This window comes from Triticum aestivum, chromosome 7A (genome assembly GCF_018294505.1).
Source record: "Triticum aestivum cultivar Chinese Spring chromosome 7A, IWGSC CS RefSeq v2.1, whole genome shotgun sequence".
NCBI classification, from domain to species: Eukaryota; Viridiplantae; Streptophyta; class Magnoliopsida; order Poales; family Poaceae; genus Triticum; species Triticum aestivum.
In genome coordinates, this window is record NC_057812.1 from 41,794,525 (window position 1) to 41,811,483 (window position 16,959).

The window sequence follows — 16,959 nt, forward strand, 5'->3', positions numbered from 1 at the left end:
ATGTCGATTTCAATATAAAATTATGAGCACAAACAAATATGAGAAAGGTAGAGAAATTATAACTGTGAAATTCACCTAATATTGTCCACTGCGAGTAAAATTGAGGTGTGTTTGTCTGAGACAATACAAACTATTCTGGTAATTTGTTTGGCTCGGTTGAAAAACAAAAAACAACCGTTCAGATATTACAAAAACCACCACAGCACCATAATTTATTGCACTGCGGATTCATGTTGTGCCGATGCTGGGCTGTGACAGTATCCAGTCCGGTTATATTATGGCCCATGTGACGAACAAGAAAACATGAGCCGGCTGAGCCGCTCACGTACATTTCTTAACTTCTGGCGAGTACAAGTCACTTGATGAACTGAGCCAGATAGTGTATTGATAGAGAGATACGCTACTCTCTGTACTGGGGATACTCTAAAGGATACTAGATGTAATCAATGAATCAATGCAAGACACAGATTCAAGAGTGAGCGAGCGGCAAGGATTTGCATCGCACTGAACGTCGTGCGTCAAAGGTATTATTCATTCATGAGTGCCCTTTCTATCTGCGGGCAGTAATCACTGGCCTTGTGCCTTGCTTTCGTGGCCACCAGCCGAGTCGTCAAGGCATTGTTACGCAGTCCTAAACCGACGATCAGTTCTTAGAGACGTGCAAGAACCTGAAGTCGCCCAAAGCAGAACACACCGATAATGCGGATTAGAACTTCTAGCCTGATCGATCCATCTCCACCGCTCCCGACGGTTTAGGTACCAAGCAAAGGTGGTTGATTAGTAGCTCGCACACAAGCTCTCTGGTGTTGTGACAAGCACCATGTCCAACGGGATTTTTTGGTAAAGGGAGTTTTTCTCTGATAATGTCGCAAGGAGATATAAGATACTACTGAAATGGATTTGATCGACAACGGGATTTTTCTCCTCGAACTGTGCGAACATCGAAAATGCTTGTTTGGCTGTGCCAACCTAAGTAGATGCATGTTGGACCATCCTCTCTTCACACACGTGTACATATCAAACTGATGGAGGTCACCATGGTTATCATATATAGGTGAGCAGAACCGTGCACATATGACTATAAATTTCTACAACAATAAATCCGAGCAAGTTGCTGGCTTACACATTACAAGCACATACTTTTCATTAAGCCACACAAAGTGGCAATATTGTACTAGCAGATTTAAGTATCAATAGCTCTCATACATATCGTACTCCTTGCGTGCCACTAGCCTGGCTAATATGCAATGCCACATATTGTCTTCATATGTTTGGTTCTCATAAATTACTAACAGAAATAGTAGGCATCTCGAATCTTCTTGGCAACACCTAGTGAAGTTCATCAGTCACGTCGGCTCGGCCACTGGATTCCACGAATCCTTCTTTCTTGTAACCTCCATCTAGCTTGTTGTTGTCGTGGCCTCGGCAGAAGCGTAATGGGAGGACTTGCCCTGTACTTTGTGGCGAGGTGCAACTAGCCGACTAGCAAAGGCGGTCATGCACCTTTACTAATCCACCAGTTAATTTGCTCGTGGGAGAAGATAGACCTTAAACTACACTCTTTTCACGTCTTTGCATATTCATGCAGTGTATTTTTATTATAAAAGATGGATTTTACTGAGTCAAAATAAAGCTTACAAACACAATAAGTACACACCCGGTGTCTGCATTATTAGGACGCACATACAGATATGAGCACGCCAAAAAAAAAGGAAAGTTTTAAAAGACAAAACACCCAAAACTGTGATCGGTGAACTACAACAACGGGCATGGGTACCAACCATCTCTGGACATCAGAATGACAATGTCAAATGAACTCTTGAATTACCACCTTCAGGAAAGAAACGATGCTCAAACGATGCCATCGCTGGGTCAAACCACCCAAGACCAAATCCTAGGTTTTCAACCTGAAGATCAATTTTGAACAAATCCTAATAATGCCTTCAATAAGGTAATGACGCAAAAACACCACCATTGCTTAGGTATAAACGATAAGGGTCAGACCTTGTGTTTGATCCCAGAAATCGAGATCAGGTACTTGAAAAGCAACACCAAGTCGAAGTCGTCATGTATTGTCGCCACCACTTTCAGCGATCCCAACATTATTCACTAGGGAGGAAGGTCCCCAGCACTACGAAATATCCTCTCGGGATGCTTCGACGGTCCCGCACCATGCTCTTGCTCTGCCATCTTCGCATATGATGTTAGAATCAGTAGGCAAAACATATTTTCCAATGCCGCCGGACCTGAAAGTCAAATACACTCTGGCTCATTGCAACAACCACTCGTTTGCCCGAGTTCTGGACCGCCTATGGGTGGGAGATCGGCAAATGACGCCTGGACAAATACACCATGCTTCAAAACTATACCATTTGCATCAAGTTGTCGCCCATAGATTGCAGATTGCCAATGTAGGCTATGGAGGAGAGACCTCCCTCTGTGCTACCTAGGTTGCCCAGTGATTGGGCTTAGCCCAACCACTAGTCTCTAGCAGCGGCATGACATTGAGAGGACAAGAAGGTAGGTGGCGACGACGGTACTCTCTCTCTCTCTCTCTCTCTCTCTCTCTCTCTCTCTCTCTCTCTCTCTCTCTCTCTCTCTCTCTCACACACACACACACACACACACACACACACACACACATTACAGAGCTACCAATTGTTTTAGAGACAAGAACTTCCATGGATTGATATCTTGGTTACTCACCGAGGTGAAAAGCTCGCTGGTACCTACAAACCCTTGTGCTTTGGGGACCAACAAATTACTTACAACCAAGTAAGCAATTACTCTTGTTTCAAGCAGCCGCCTCTCTCCTATCAAATATTCTCCGAACCTTTGCTCTCTGCTTTGGGTTGATGACTTTTTTTATAAAAAGGTGGAGTTTCTAGTGGCCTTCTCTTTGTAGGAGTTAAAACTTTTGCCAACTCATTTCATTATTGCTAAAAAATTCTCTCCAATTCTTTGTCATGCACATAGAGTTCAAAAGTTTTGATCTTGCTACAACATGCATCATATGATTTGCGTCAACATCACACACAATCATGGACATGCCATCACACAATCGCTTCGCTGGCAGCAACCAATATGCTTGCAACCAGGTCACATCTTCATAGCCACACGGCCTTAAAAAATTAGCAATCCCAAGCAGAGACCAAGTGTCCACTTGAGAGTCATCAGATGTGTCAATACGCTGATCTAGATATCTCTTGTTTGCCCCTCAGCCAAAAAACAACGCACTATGATGAATCTCTGCTAAAAATAGCTCGCGTGTAGTTTGGTCTTACGTGCAAGGGGGTGGAGGATCTAACGTCATAAACACCGCATACAACAATGAAGACTAGCAACAAATCGCTATCTTTGCAAGAAAAACAAATTACTAAAACAAATCTAATTTCGAAGAACCTAAACAACTCGGGTCCCGATTCAGACAAACTGAGGAAATAATTTGGGGAAACCTCATCAACCGTGGAGGCAGATCTTGATGGAGCCGTCACACAGGAGCCATCGCCGACGCACCTCCGGCCACCTAGCTCGAATAGAGATTTGGGGAAGGAGTTGGAATGGCGATCTAGAAATAGAACGTGTGGGGATGGCGAAGGCGGGGGGGGGGGGGGGGGGGGGATTGTCCCATATTCCTGTCAACAGTTATTACCCTATGGTCCCCTGTCTGACGTGTCAAGGGTCCATAGTGCAATGTGCCCAGTCAGAGGGGGCTTGGTAGAATTTGGACCTGAATGGAATATTTACTACATTTGGAGGACCTGGAGGATGATGTCCATAGTTCAAGGACATACGTGATACCACTGAATGAAACATTGATGCGCTTCACTCAGTTGTTCCAAAGATCGATACATTCTTTTTTGTAACTTAGAGAGTATCGGTATAGTCTTCAGAATAAATAAAATATTATTTGTACATTTTTTTAAGATTGGAAGGACCGAGAAAATAGATGTAAGTGTTGAGATATTGTTTTACAGAAATGATGATTTAACCATGGCAAATCGAACGTTTTCGAGGGCAATTTTAGTGACATGAGTGTGACAAGTTTAAGTCAAACGCACGGCAATTTCCTGACAAAAAATACACTGAGCAAGGATTTGTCATGTTTGCCAACGAAAATTGCCATCCTTACATCACTAAAATTGCCATCAAAAAGTTTGATTTGCCATGGTCAAATTCCGAATGTTCAGGCGTCATCGTTCGTCCTCTCCATCCACACCACAGAAACTTTCTGCACTCAGAAGCAGACACCACACTACAGCGCTCACCAACCCAACAGACTATCGCTGGCGCCATGGACGGCGCCGCAGCCACCACGGCGCCCCGAAAGAAGTTCGCCAAGGATCTGCAAGGGCTTGGGCCACCTAGTCTCCATGATTGAGATCGGCAAGGTCTTCGCGGCCCGCGGCCTTGTCCTCGCAATCCTCATCGTCAAGCTGCCGCACGACACGGGAGTGACGGGGCCGTTCCTTGCGGGCGTCACGGCAGCCAACCCGTCCATCTCCTTCCACCACCTCCCTCTGGTCGACCTCCCGCCCATGGAGTCTGGCCACCCCAAGGCGGTGACCTTCGAGGTCGCCCACCTCTCCAATCCGCACCTTCATGACTTCCTCGCCCGCGCCTCCCCGGCGGTCCTTGTGGTGGACTTATTCTGCTGCGTCGTTGTCGACATCGCCGCGGAGCTCCGCGTACCCACTTACTTCTTCTTCATGTCCGGCGCTGAGGTCTGGCGTTCTTTAAGGATCTACGTGACACTACTGAATAGTTCGATGAACAATGATGCACTTCATTCAGTTGTTCCAAAGATCGATACATCCTTTTTTTGAAACTTACAGAGTATCAGTACGGAGTCTTCGTAATTAATAAAATATTATTTGTGCATATTTTTAAAGATTGGATGGGCCAGAGAAAATAGCCGTAAATGTTGACATATTGTTTTATTTCATTCCTCCAACGCGGTACATATCGTGGATGTTTTCTTGGAGCGCGGGTAGATTGACGCGCCTACTTCTTCTTCACATCCGGCGCGTAGGTCCACGCGTTCTTCCTGTACCTCCCAGTCCAGCACACTCAGAGCGCTGCCAGCTTTCGGGACATGGGCGAGGAGCTGGTGCACATGCCAGGGATCCCCTCGTTCCTGGTGACGCGGGCCCTCAAGCCACTCATGGACCGTGATGACGTGGCGTACAGGGGATTCTTGGGGGTGTCCGCCTACCTCAGCCGGTCCCAGGGCATCATCATCAACACCTTCCGCTCGCTCGAGGCGCGCGATAAGGACACCATCCGCGCCGAGCTCTGCACGGCCCTGGGCCACCCGACGCCTCCCGTCTACTGCATCGGGCCACTGGTCAAGTCGGAGGAGGTGGTCGTGGAGCGCGGCCATGAGTCCCTCGCATGGCTGGACACGCAACCAAAGGCCAGCGTGGTGTTCGTCTCCTTCGGAAGACTCGGTCTGTTCAGCGTGAGGTAGATCAGAGAGATAGCCATTGGCCTGGAGGCGAGCGGCCAGACGTTTTTATGGGTCGTGCGGAGCCCACCCAGCGACGACCCGATGAAGAAGTCTGACGAGTCACGGGAGTCGGACCTCGATGCTCCCCTCCCATATGGCTTTCCGCGTCGGACTAAGGGCTCAGGACCCGTCGTCACATCGTGGGCGCCGCAGTGCGAAGTGGTGGAGCACGACGTGGTTTGTTTCTTGACGCACCACGGGTGGAACTCCGTGCTAGAGTCGGTCATGGCCGGCGTGCGCATGCTCGCCTGACCGCTCTACGTAGGGCAACCACTTATCAGGGTCTGCCCGGAGAAAGAGTTGGGTCTGGCCGTGGCGGTGGAAGGGTACGGCAAGGAGGTGGTTGAATCCCACAAGGTGACGTTCAAGGTTAGGTGGATGACGGAGTCTGGCAGCGGGATGGTGCTCCAGGAGCGGATGCTGGCGGCCATGCGGTAGGGCAAGGACGAACTAGTCGAGGGCAGGGAGTCGATTGTGACCTTGACACAACATTTGGAGGGTTGGATGGCTTCATCTTCACATGGGAGATGAGTAGATGTATTTCTAAAATGTAGTGCACATTAGATTTAAAATAGGTCAAAACTCGGAAAGTTTGATCCAAAGTGCCTTTCTGCTCCCGAGCTTAAATGAGCTCGGTGAACAGTAAAATCGAAAAAAAAAATCACATTCATGTAAGGCGTGGCAAAAAAAACCAGTACTCCAAAATGCTTTTGAAAGTGGCATTTTCATAGTACCAATTTTTTTTTTCTTTGGACACGCCTTCTAGGAATGTGATTTCATGACGATTTTTGCAAGAAATTAGAACTTCTGTCAATGTTTCATCAAAAAATTTGGAATTTTTTAAATTTTTTTCGATTTTGTTTTGATTTTACTGTTCAGCCGAGTTCATTTGAGCTCGGGTGGACGGAGCTTGGGTGCAGAAACTCTGCATCCAACTTTGATCAAATTTATGGAAGATTTATCAGTATCAGTATCAATATCAATATATATCATCATGAAATAGATTTTCATACAGTATATATTTGGTATTGTAGATATACATAATTTTATCTATACTGATAATTCTTTCCATAGGTGGGCGTGGAGCGCTGCCATGAGTGCCTCGCGTGGCTCCAAAATGCCGAAAGTAGTCAGGCGGGTCGTACGTTTCTGCCGGCGCAGTGCAGCAAGATGACAGATCTCCGGTGACGACTCCCTTCAGATGGAAATGGACCTCTCGAGGCTATTCGACGTGCCACTATAGAAAGATTCTGCAGACCTGTGTCCGGGACGTGCTTGATGAACCCAAGACCATGAATCTCGTAGTTGGAGCTTGAACAGGTATTGTCCAAGAAGTTCCCAATGCCTTTCATTTCTATGTGTAATTTATCAGATCCAAACGTACAAATAGAGTGTGTGGCAATATCTGTTAGGTGAAAGACAAAACACTTGCTAGGTTAGTGGCCTGTGTGGAGGGGCAAGCTATATATGAGAAAGGACATCTTTCATTACGAGGTAGCACGACAAATCAGTAACGTAGGTGAGAAGGCACTCTTATGGTTACATGTATCATCCTGATGTAGAGACCGGGGTTATCCTCCTTCTCTGAAAAAAATATGAGCAGGAACTCTTATCTCAACAAAATATTGCCGGCTTTTAATATTTTAGTAATTGCAGAAAATAGCAAAATAATTGTCCGTTATCCAACTAATGCTTTGTCCTTGTGATTTAGAACACTCCTCACTAAAGATAGGTGTGCTCTCATGCTTCATGCTTCATGTATGTTCTTTCATACGAGGCTCACCTCTGTTTGTTTCTTGCAAGAATGGGACTTCACTGAAAATTGTGGTCTTTGGCTGAAAATTGACTCAGATTCAGAAGATGCATATAAACTTGCTTTTAGTCATGGACATGGCAGACACTGTGCAGTTACCCCCAGGACGAGAAGGACACCGAGGTGCAGGAGGCCACGTAGAGTTGGTGCAGGTGTGCACGTGGTGTCCTTAAAGAGGATGCGGGTCTGATTCGGACTCTCTCTTCCCCAGGCAGACCATTGGACTCCTCTTCTTCCGATTTGTGCTGGTTATGGATCTCAAGATCCTTGTTTTTGCATCAAAAGGAAATGACTGCCTTGGATGACAGTCAGCAAGAGCGCCAATCGGTTCCAACTCCAAATTCGTCTTAACTTCCTTCTTCTCTCCCATCAGGTATGTCCGTTGCGTCCACAGGTCCTTCTAGGTTCATCCCCGGCTCTAGCGACTGTGAGAGCTGTTACAGTAAATCCGAGACACATCGTCGATCTACCGAGGACTAAGCAATTACACGAGCACGACACCGAGATTTGTTAACAAGGTTCACCGATATGACTACATTCTTGGGGCATGACTACGGACGCGCCTCCCTATGACACCGCTACAATACCACACCCCGACCGCCCAGGCGCCGGCACACGCCGCCGGCTCCTCCACATGCATGTGCTATTATGTTTCATAGGTTACATCATGTGTCTACCTCCGGTATATACAAGAGGGTTAGGATACAAGTGTCCTACTTGAACACGACTCCTACCTTATCTACACACGGTCCAAAACCAAGTCCAACTGTAACCTACCTTATACAATAATATTTGACATAACTTTAACAAACTCCACCTTGGCAAATATTCTTCACCACCTTGGATTTATCCATGCGTCGAACCTCCATGTACATTGGACATGAGTTATGCCATGAGCACAGCTGCTACTCCAAGACTCCAGATGACTCCACCTGCAACTGTAGTCCCTTCTCGTCTTCTTCACAGTCAACACTCGAGCAAAATCAAATTCCTTTTTACTTTACTTTGTGCTCCCAACTTTCGGAGTATCCGCTCAACGCCATCACACATCGATCATTGTCTGCGTGAAAGTGAACAACTCACATATTGGACGTCACATATATGAGTTACCTGAACTCAATATCACCGCTCTTTCATGACCGTCTATCTGAAACTTAAAGGAATTTCACCGTCGCCCTGTATCACCCTGAGTCAAATTCACAGTTGTCTCACCCAATTTCCCGAATAGTCTTTGACATGTTCCACAGCTATAGCACTCTGCCTCCTTCTGTATTTGTCATCCGCACTTTGCCATGTGCACTGAACACCACATAATATACGGTCATGTACTCTCTCAGCTTTTGACAATTTCAGACTCTCCGCCACTTTCTCAGATTCTCCATAGTCAACTCATGTCCCTCTTCTGGCACCGACAGGCCCAGTCACCAACTTGAATCCGGTACTCGTCAACACTGCTTCAGCACCCCCTGCACAATTTGTCTGACCGCATATCTGACCACCAGTGCCTTGGCCTGTTGTTGTGTCCCATGCTTACCGCACGCCTCGCCGTTATCACCGCGTCGAGCCTCTGCTGTCCTGGTCGAGTCTACCAGGTAGCTAGCCCACACTGCCTCAACCCCCACTGCAGAGAACCACCGATCATCACCGACCGATGCCGAGTATCACGTCACCATCAGACCACTGGTACCCAGTCCGATCCACGTGTCTCTCGCTATCCCGCTGAAATAGGCTTCGACTCTTTGAATTCTTATGCCGTAGCCCCTCCATCAGCACAGAGTGTAGTCCTCCATCAGACTCGAACTCCACCTTCAACATGACTCCATGGTGGTTGTACGTGCCACCCTCCCGCGCCCTGTCGACTCCAAGCTCTCATGTGCACTGTCTTGAATCAACCCCGCGCCATAGTCTGTCGAAGCCGCACAAGCCCTCAGGCCTGCACCACGTGTTTTCACGCCCAGAAGTCGACCACCATCAGCATCACGCTCCTATGTCGTCGTCGCTGAAATCACCACCGTCTTCTGCGTTGACCAACATCCATGTCGGTCTATCAGACTGTCCAGTCCGCCCCAGCTGAAATTATCCGACTATAAACATGCTCCACCCTGCGTCGTGTCCGCCTCACATATCTGTGCATTGCCTTGACGCCCTGTGTATGCATGATCCCTGTCACGACACACTGTCCTCCTCCACATACTCGGAGCCCACTTAGCAAATCTTGATAGAAAAACTTCCATGCAAACCTGACCTGAAGAATAATTTGCATAATTATTATTTTCCGTCACTATTTGCTTGTGCTTCTCCATGTACCCTTAGCAGCAAAGATCTGAATCCATCTCCTAGTTGCCTATGTACACAAACACACACTCATATCATGTGAAGCTTAACACACTCGTGCCTCTTTTTTCCTTTAAACAAATCCTCGATCCATTGCCTCTCGTCAGACCAACTAACCTTGCTCCCGATCAATTAGCTCACAGCCTACTTCCACACGGTGACACGCATCGATCAGCCCCGCCTGCTTGAGTGGCTCCCATCAGCCCCGCATGGGCCTCACGCCACAGCACGCTGCATCCCCACAACGACCCACAGGGCCATAGCTGCAGCTTCGCCCGGTCCAATTCTGGCTGGGTTTCGGCCCTTGCACCACGATCTCGCAGCCTGTGTTTCTCTCGTCGCTGGCTATGCTCGCCTGCTAGCGCTAGGGTTCCTGCCGCTCGATGCTTGGCACAGCCGCCACACCACCAAAACGTCCGGCTGCTGCCTCCAATCGGTCTCATCATGCAAACCGTCTAGTTCAATCCGCCGAGAAGTGTCACCGCCCCCAATTGCTTCACCATGCCAATATCACCGCAGGCACACCGCGCGCAGCGTCAGACCCATCGCCTCTGAACGCGATCTTGGCTTCTCTCTGCTTCCATGCGAACCATACGAAATCAGCACACCTACTCTAGATCAACAATCCATGACCGTCGAACATAGAACCTTGCACATGATATCACTTGTTAGAATAAGTCCGAGACACATCGTCGATCTACCGAGGACCAAGCAATCACACGAGCACGACACCGAGATTTGTTAACGAGGTTCACCGATATGGCTACATCCCAGGGCATGACTACGGGCACGCCTCCCCATGACACCGCTACAATACCGCACCCCGACCGCCCAGGCGCCGGCACACGCCGCCGGCTCCCCCACGTGCCTGTGCTATTATGTTGGCATATGTTATATCGTGTGTCTACCTCCGGTATATATGAGAGGGCTAGGATACGAGTGTCCTACTTGGACACGACTTCTACCCTATCTACACACAGTCCAAAACCATGTCCAACTGTAACCTACCTTGTACAATAATATTTGACACAATTTTAACAAGAGCTAGATTGACAAGATAACAGAATGGTGTTGCTGGTCTTATCTCTTTGATTTGTGTTCGTAGGTAAGTCTTGCAGCTCTCTCCTCCTGTTCTCACATGAATACATGAGCAAATTCAGTTGTGGTTAATTTGATATACTGATTTGGTTGGCTTTGTACCTACACAAAACTTTAGAAAAGAGATTACCAGGATGTGTTTGTTGGATCTATTTTTAATCAATCAGCTGTAATGTAAGGAGAGGAGAAGGATACAAAAGAGGAAGAAGCGCCCGGAAGGATCAGGCGATCATGATGGGTGGCCATGCATCGGCTGTTGTGCTGCCACTAAGCCAATTTTGAGGAAATCGATCGATCAATCAGTCAGAGCAGGGAGAAAATAGGAGGGAGAAGCAGAGAACAATGAGGTCAAGAAGATAAAAAAGAACAACTTAATATAAGGCGTGTAGTTGCTGCTGCCAAGTCCTGTCACGGGCTCTCCTTGTCCTGATCTGATCTGGATGCTACTAGGTCGATCTATGATGTTTGTTTCCTGTGTTTACATGGTAGAGTGATTGCTGCACTCGCTTTTGGCTGTGATGCAATTTGGGAACTCATTCAATGAGTTGAGGGTGCAGGTAGAGATGATGCTGCGTATGGGAGCGGTGGGAAATGCGTGCGTGCTACCTGCCATTGCAGGGACTTACTATTTTTATGATAGTTCAGTCTTCATTGTCTTATTACGAATCTGATAGTGGTATCTGCTACACATACACCATGTTTCTCTATTGTCATATGATGATTTATTTACATGTGACTCAGAGAAAGAATTGCTTTGCAGGTACACACTTGCTGCAAACTGATGTATTGAACTTTCAAGTATTTTGATTGGTCGCCCAAATAACCCATTCTACTTTTGTTGATATTTATGAAGGAGATCATTATTTCTCTTTTTGTTTCAGGTTTCCAACATCACGAATTGGGTACTTATGGAGTGGAGCTACTAAAATATCTATGAGGTAAAATTACTATATGCATATTGTTTTCCCACCGCTGCTTCAAGTGACACGCATCCGTTGCAAATAAATCAGCATCACCTGCGTGCTTGCTTGTGTTTGTTTCTAGCTGGCAAGAATCCATCGAGTCTTCCTCTATGTGTGCAACCTTGCCAGTGAGTGAATCTATCAAGGCAAAGGCAACAAACGTTAAGTATGTGCGAGTCTTGCCAGGATCTGATCTATCAACTCCTTCAGCCAGCTTTGCACTATGTGCACATCGTCAATGCTAGAAAGGCACTTAGCAAAAGTGGACAGCTCCACTGGCCTGCATCAACAATTCAAATCCTTAACAATACTAGAGACACATACTTTTTATGCAATTCTAAATTTATGGAAGCAGAAAAACTGATTATGTGAATTAAATATATAATCCCATGTGTAGGTGCTATCCTAGTGTTGTCATTATTTATGCGCACATAACTTGCAGGTAGATAACTCTATAGTATGAGGACTTCAAAATACGAGTGCATGTTGTTGGTGCTTTCGCATCCATCTTCCATCACTTCTAATACTTTTGTATTACATAATAGTAATTTTTCAGCATTTGACTGACATATCGATGGTATTTGTAATATATTTCTTTCTTCCATATTACCAGGAAATATGTCGAAGCACCGAATATATTCCATTTGTTGTGAACTAACAGAACAACACAACACATAAATAGAGAAATGTAAGTGTAAATCTTTCTTTCTCTTTAAATTCTTGAGGACAGTAACATTTTGTTATAAGTGTTCAAGATTCAGTTCTGACACTTTGGGTTGCTAACCCATTGCAAGTAATCATACAAATAATGTGCAATTTTGAAAAAAGACTGTGGGGCTTTGCCCTGCAGTACATAGTCAAAAAATGTGCAATTTTGAAATTATGTTTGTTGGCGCCCACATTTTCTATATAACCTGGAAAACTATTGAATACGTTATCAGTATGGCCTCTGAAATTTGATGTTTTGTCAGATATACAGGCACCTTCAAGTCCATCCATAATCATTTTAATCAATTGATTTTGAAAGGGCTATATAAATAGCTTTGAAAGAGACATCTACTAGCAGTAGAATGAAGCCTCCGTATAGTAACTCTGTGTGAAAGAATTGATATAAAAAACTCGAAATATAGAAGTAATATGTAGAAGGTAGAACCATAGAGAGATGTGTATGTTTAGTTGAGATATTTCGAGTAGTACCTTTGTGAAGCTGATATATCTTTCTTTTACAGGACATGCATGGTTGCTCTTGCTTCTTCTAAAATACTCCGTCTGTAATGTCATGAGATAAGGATTGGTGTAAGAAATATTCAAAGCTATTATATTGGTCTCAAGAAACTTGCAATACATTAATGAACCATTGTTTTGAATTTTTTTACTGACATCACAACTACCACATCTTCGCTAAACGACAGAGGTTGCTAGCAACTGCACATGGAAAGATTGAATGTGATGTTCTGTCTACTAATCAATTATATATTACTAAAACTACATATTGATACCTTTTTAGTTATGCAGCCGATAGTATTGTCCCCAGTTCTGCTTGACTTGATTTTTATTTCACATCAGCTTTATGAGAGAATGATTTTTCTTTCCCTATGGTAGTTCCTGTACTCAGGTAAATCTTTTTGCATCATTTCACTATTGGTTCTATCATAATTATATTAGATTGAGATAGCAATATGTGGTTGCCAACAAACATAATTTCAAAATTGCACGTTATTTGTACGACATAAAACTAAATTAGTACCACTCAAGTCACATGAACTTTTGATAACATTGCAGTTAAGCAATGATTACTTGAAATGGATTAGCAACCCCAAAATGTTAGAGCTAAATCTTGAACACTTGTAACAAAATGTTACCGTCCTCAAGAATTTAAAGAGAAAGAAAGGTTTGCACTTACATTCCTCTGTTGTGTTGCTCTGTTAGTCCACTGCCAATTCGTAGTATTGTTAGGATTCGTTGGATCCTAAAATTTGATTATTTAGCTAATCCCATGTTAGGCTTTTAAGTTTTCTCCCATTATATCAGATCTTTTTGGTTGCACATATTAATTTACTAATTGTGTATTGGAAGCAATTTACTGACTTGTGTAGTATTTAGCTGATCCCAGGTTAGGCTTTTAAGTTAACTCTCATTACATCATTGCATTTTAGAATTTTGTAGCTAAAAGTTACTATTAAATTGGTGCAGGTATTAGATGGAGGCATCGGTTAACTAAGCATACCATTGCACGTATAGAGACCTCCAGTCCAGCATGTCAAGGTTGCTTTGCGCAGGTCCGATTAGAGGGGGCATGGACTTTATTAAGAGCGAGTGAGTGCCGAGGTATTCCTGTATCAAGTGCATGTCATGGGTTTGTACCTAAAATAATCAATTTGTACTACATTATTCGCTGGAGGTAGCATCATGATGACACAGAATTAAGGACTCGTATCAATTGGGAGTGTCTAAAAATTTATCAACTATTCTGATGTTCCATAAATTGTTAGTTTACTGAAAAGGGAAGGGGTTACCATCACGCTTTGATTGCGTTCATCCTGGACTAACTATACAAGGTTATGAATTATTTCTTCCATACTCTTATGATCTTGTATTCAAGTAAGTAATCTTTATCATTGTATAATATCTTCTGAATTTAACTATATCTAAAAGAAGATGCTTTCTGGTTTTCAAGAGAGCAGCAACTACATGTTATGCCGGGCTCAACCATATCAGCTGAAGGGAGTGACAAGCAAGTACTTTGTTGACAATAAGGAGAAGACGAGCAATATGGTAAAGAGTGACTCCTTGGTGAAGCAACTTTATTAATTAATTGAAGTGGCTGATGTCGTAATTTTCACGTCGTATTTTTCTTTGTTGTAGAAAAGATAATCATGTACACACAACAGAGAGAAAATGTTCATCTATTGTTTTCATCCTTCCTATTGGTGATGAGAGAATATACCACTGTATATCTGAGTGGTGTGTCCTAGAAACTTCCCTTTATTTTGCAATGCAGTATTCTAGTTTTGATGCCCTGGGGGTACACAAGGTTTAGCATTTAGTTGTGTTCAACACTCGAAAATGATATATCATTTTTGTCCTACATATACTAAATCATCAATGTGCACAAGTCTATTTGACTTCTGTTTTTTATCCTTCCATAAACAAGAAGGGCACGATAGACCCTAAATTTTATTTTCTTTGTAAAATGATATCAAGGTTTTTTGAATTTTGGAGAGAGAGAGAGAGAGAGAGAGAGAGAGAGAGAGAGAGAGAGAGAGAGAGAGAGAGAGAGAGAGTCACTCAGTTTCTCTCATGTATCCACTAAATAAATAAATAGATAAAAATCCTTTTTTTATTTTGCTCGTAGCAACGCATAGGAATTCTACTAGAAAGATTGGGCACCTGATGAACGGGGATGCCTTTGACTATTTCAGAAGCCCATGACAACGCACGGGCATTCTACTGTTTTTACAGAAGAGCTCAATTTTCTTTTGACAACCAAATAATCTAGAATTTTTCTGGATGGAAAAATATCGTGTTTCGTGGATGGAAAAATATCGTGTTTCGTTCATAGGACTGTACGCTGAACATACATACGTGGACATGTGCCATGTTTTTTTTTTGAAAAGGAGGTTAAGAGCCCGGCCTCTGCATCAATCGATGCATAGGGCCATCTTTATTTATTATTCAATATATATAGATCTAACAAGAACATATACCAATCCATCGAAGCCACCACTCACACCTATAAAAGTCGATGATGTGGAGTGCTCTCACTCCTCATATCTAAAATCGGTGCCGTCGCCAATCCATCCACATAACGTATCGGAACTCACAGCCGGTGCAGTCGACCTAAAGCGTACACCACATGCACACGTTTCAGATGCCGCCATCATCATCGAACCGCTGATCCATCTTCAGGAGAGAGATCTACATCATCTTTGCCAGTCCGTCCATCCGTCAACACCACCACGACACCCAACGGCGCCACCGCCCCATGCTCGCCCATCCAAACGCGAAGATTTTGGAAGATCTGTCATGCGTAGCACCTGCCGACCAGGCATGACACAACATAGCACCTGTCGGCCAGGCATGACTTGACATCTCCACCGAAATCTCCGTGCCAGACGAAGTGGCTCCACCTCCTGCCCCTATCTTCCAGCTTTGCTTCACAAACGATGCTCCCAAGAGAGAAAACGGAGCAGCGCCAAACCACCGGGAAAGACGAAGACCGAAGGGCGATGTCGCACCGCCAGTCCCTTCAGACCGCAGGGCTGCAGGCTAGATCCCCGCCGTCCCATCACCGGCGGCGCCCGGGCTTAGCCGGCTCTCGTCTCTGGAGGAGAGGGGGGAGGGGGCGGCGGCCGGGGCACTGGGGTTGGCCCCCTGATCGCCCTGGGGGGAGCGATCAATGGAGCCCGGGAGCGATACGAGGGGGAGGGAGCGATCTTCTTTTATGCCTGATGTACAATAACTCAAGAGTCAGAATCTTTTTTTTTTGGCTGATCAAACTAGTATTTGATGATCGTCATATACTAATCCTCAAGTAAACTTTAACTCTGATGTGTGCTTTTTATGTTTGACAGCTTATAGGGCAAAACACCCGACATCCTCTCATTTTTATTTCAAAGAGAACACATCAACACAATACAGTATGTACATGCCGCAAGGCAAATGAGAAAGAAAATATGTACAAAGAACGACAAGACTCACCCTAGGGTGTAAAAAGTAAACTCATCTAACTAGCTCCTCTCTACATATATGCTAATTCTATGAGCTAGAAGATAAATGACATGTGCCACGTAAATCCTTAGAGGCCCACCATATTATATATGTTACGTAAATTGAACGGTCATGTAATCTTAATTTTAAGAGACCTACCAGATTAAGGGTTGACATTTTCTAATTAATGAGAAATGAGAAATTTTCTAACTTATTTCTCTCGCTTCTGGTTCACCATATATTACTTTTAGTATATAAATAGATGGCTGCAATAAATTGAATACTTATAAAAAAACAGATAATTATATTGGTACCTTCTGGAATGAATAAAATTTCAGAATTCGGTCATATTTCATTTGAGATAAGAGTGCCTGCTCGCCTACATTACTGTGCTACCTCATATGAAAGATTTCCGTATCAATAGTTCTCATATATATCTTCCCCCCTTGCCACATGCCACTAACCTAGTGTTTCGTCTTACCACCCTAATGGAGAAAGCTACGCATTGTATTTATACGTGCGGTTACGATAAA

General features: G+C 44.6%; 1 pseudogene; it reads left to right on the forward strand.

The window, feature by feature from the left end:
• The first annotated feature begins 4,031 nt into the window (after positions 1–4,031).
• On the forward strand, positions 4,032–5,947 carry LOC123152935 (UDP-glycosyltransferase 88B1-like; annotated as a pseudogene).
• Positions 5,948–16,959: the final 11,012 nt, after the last annotated feature.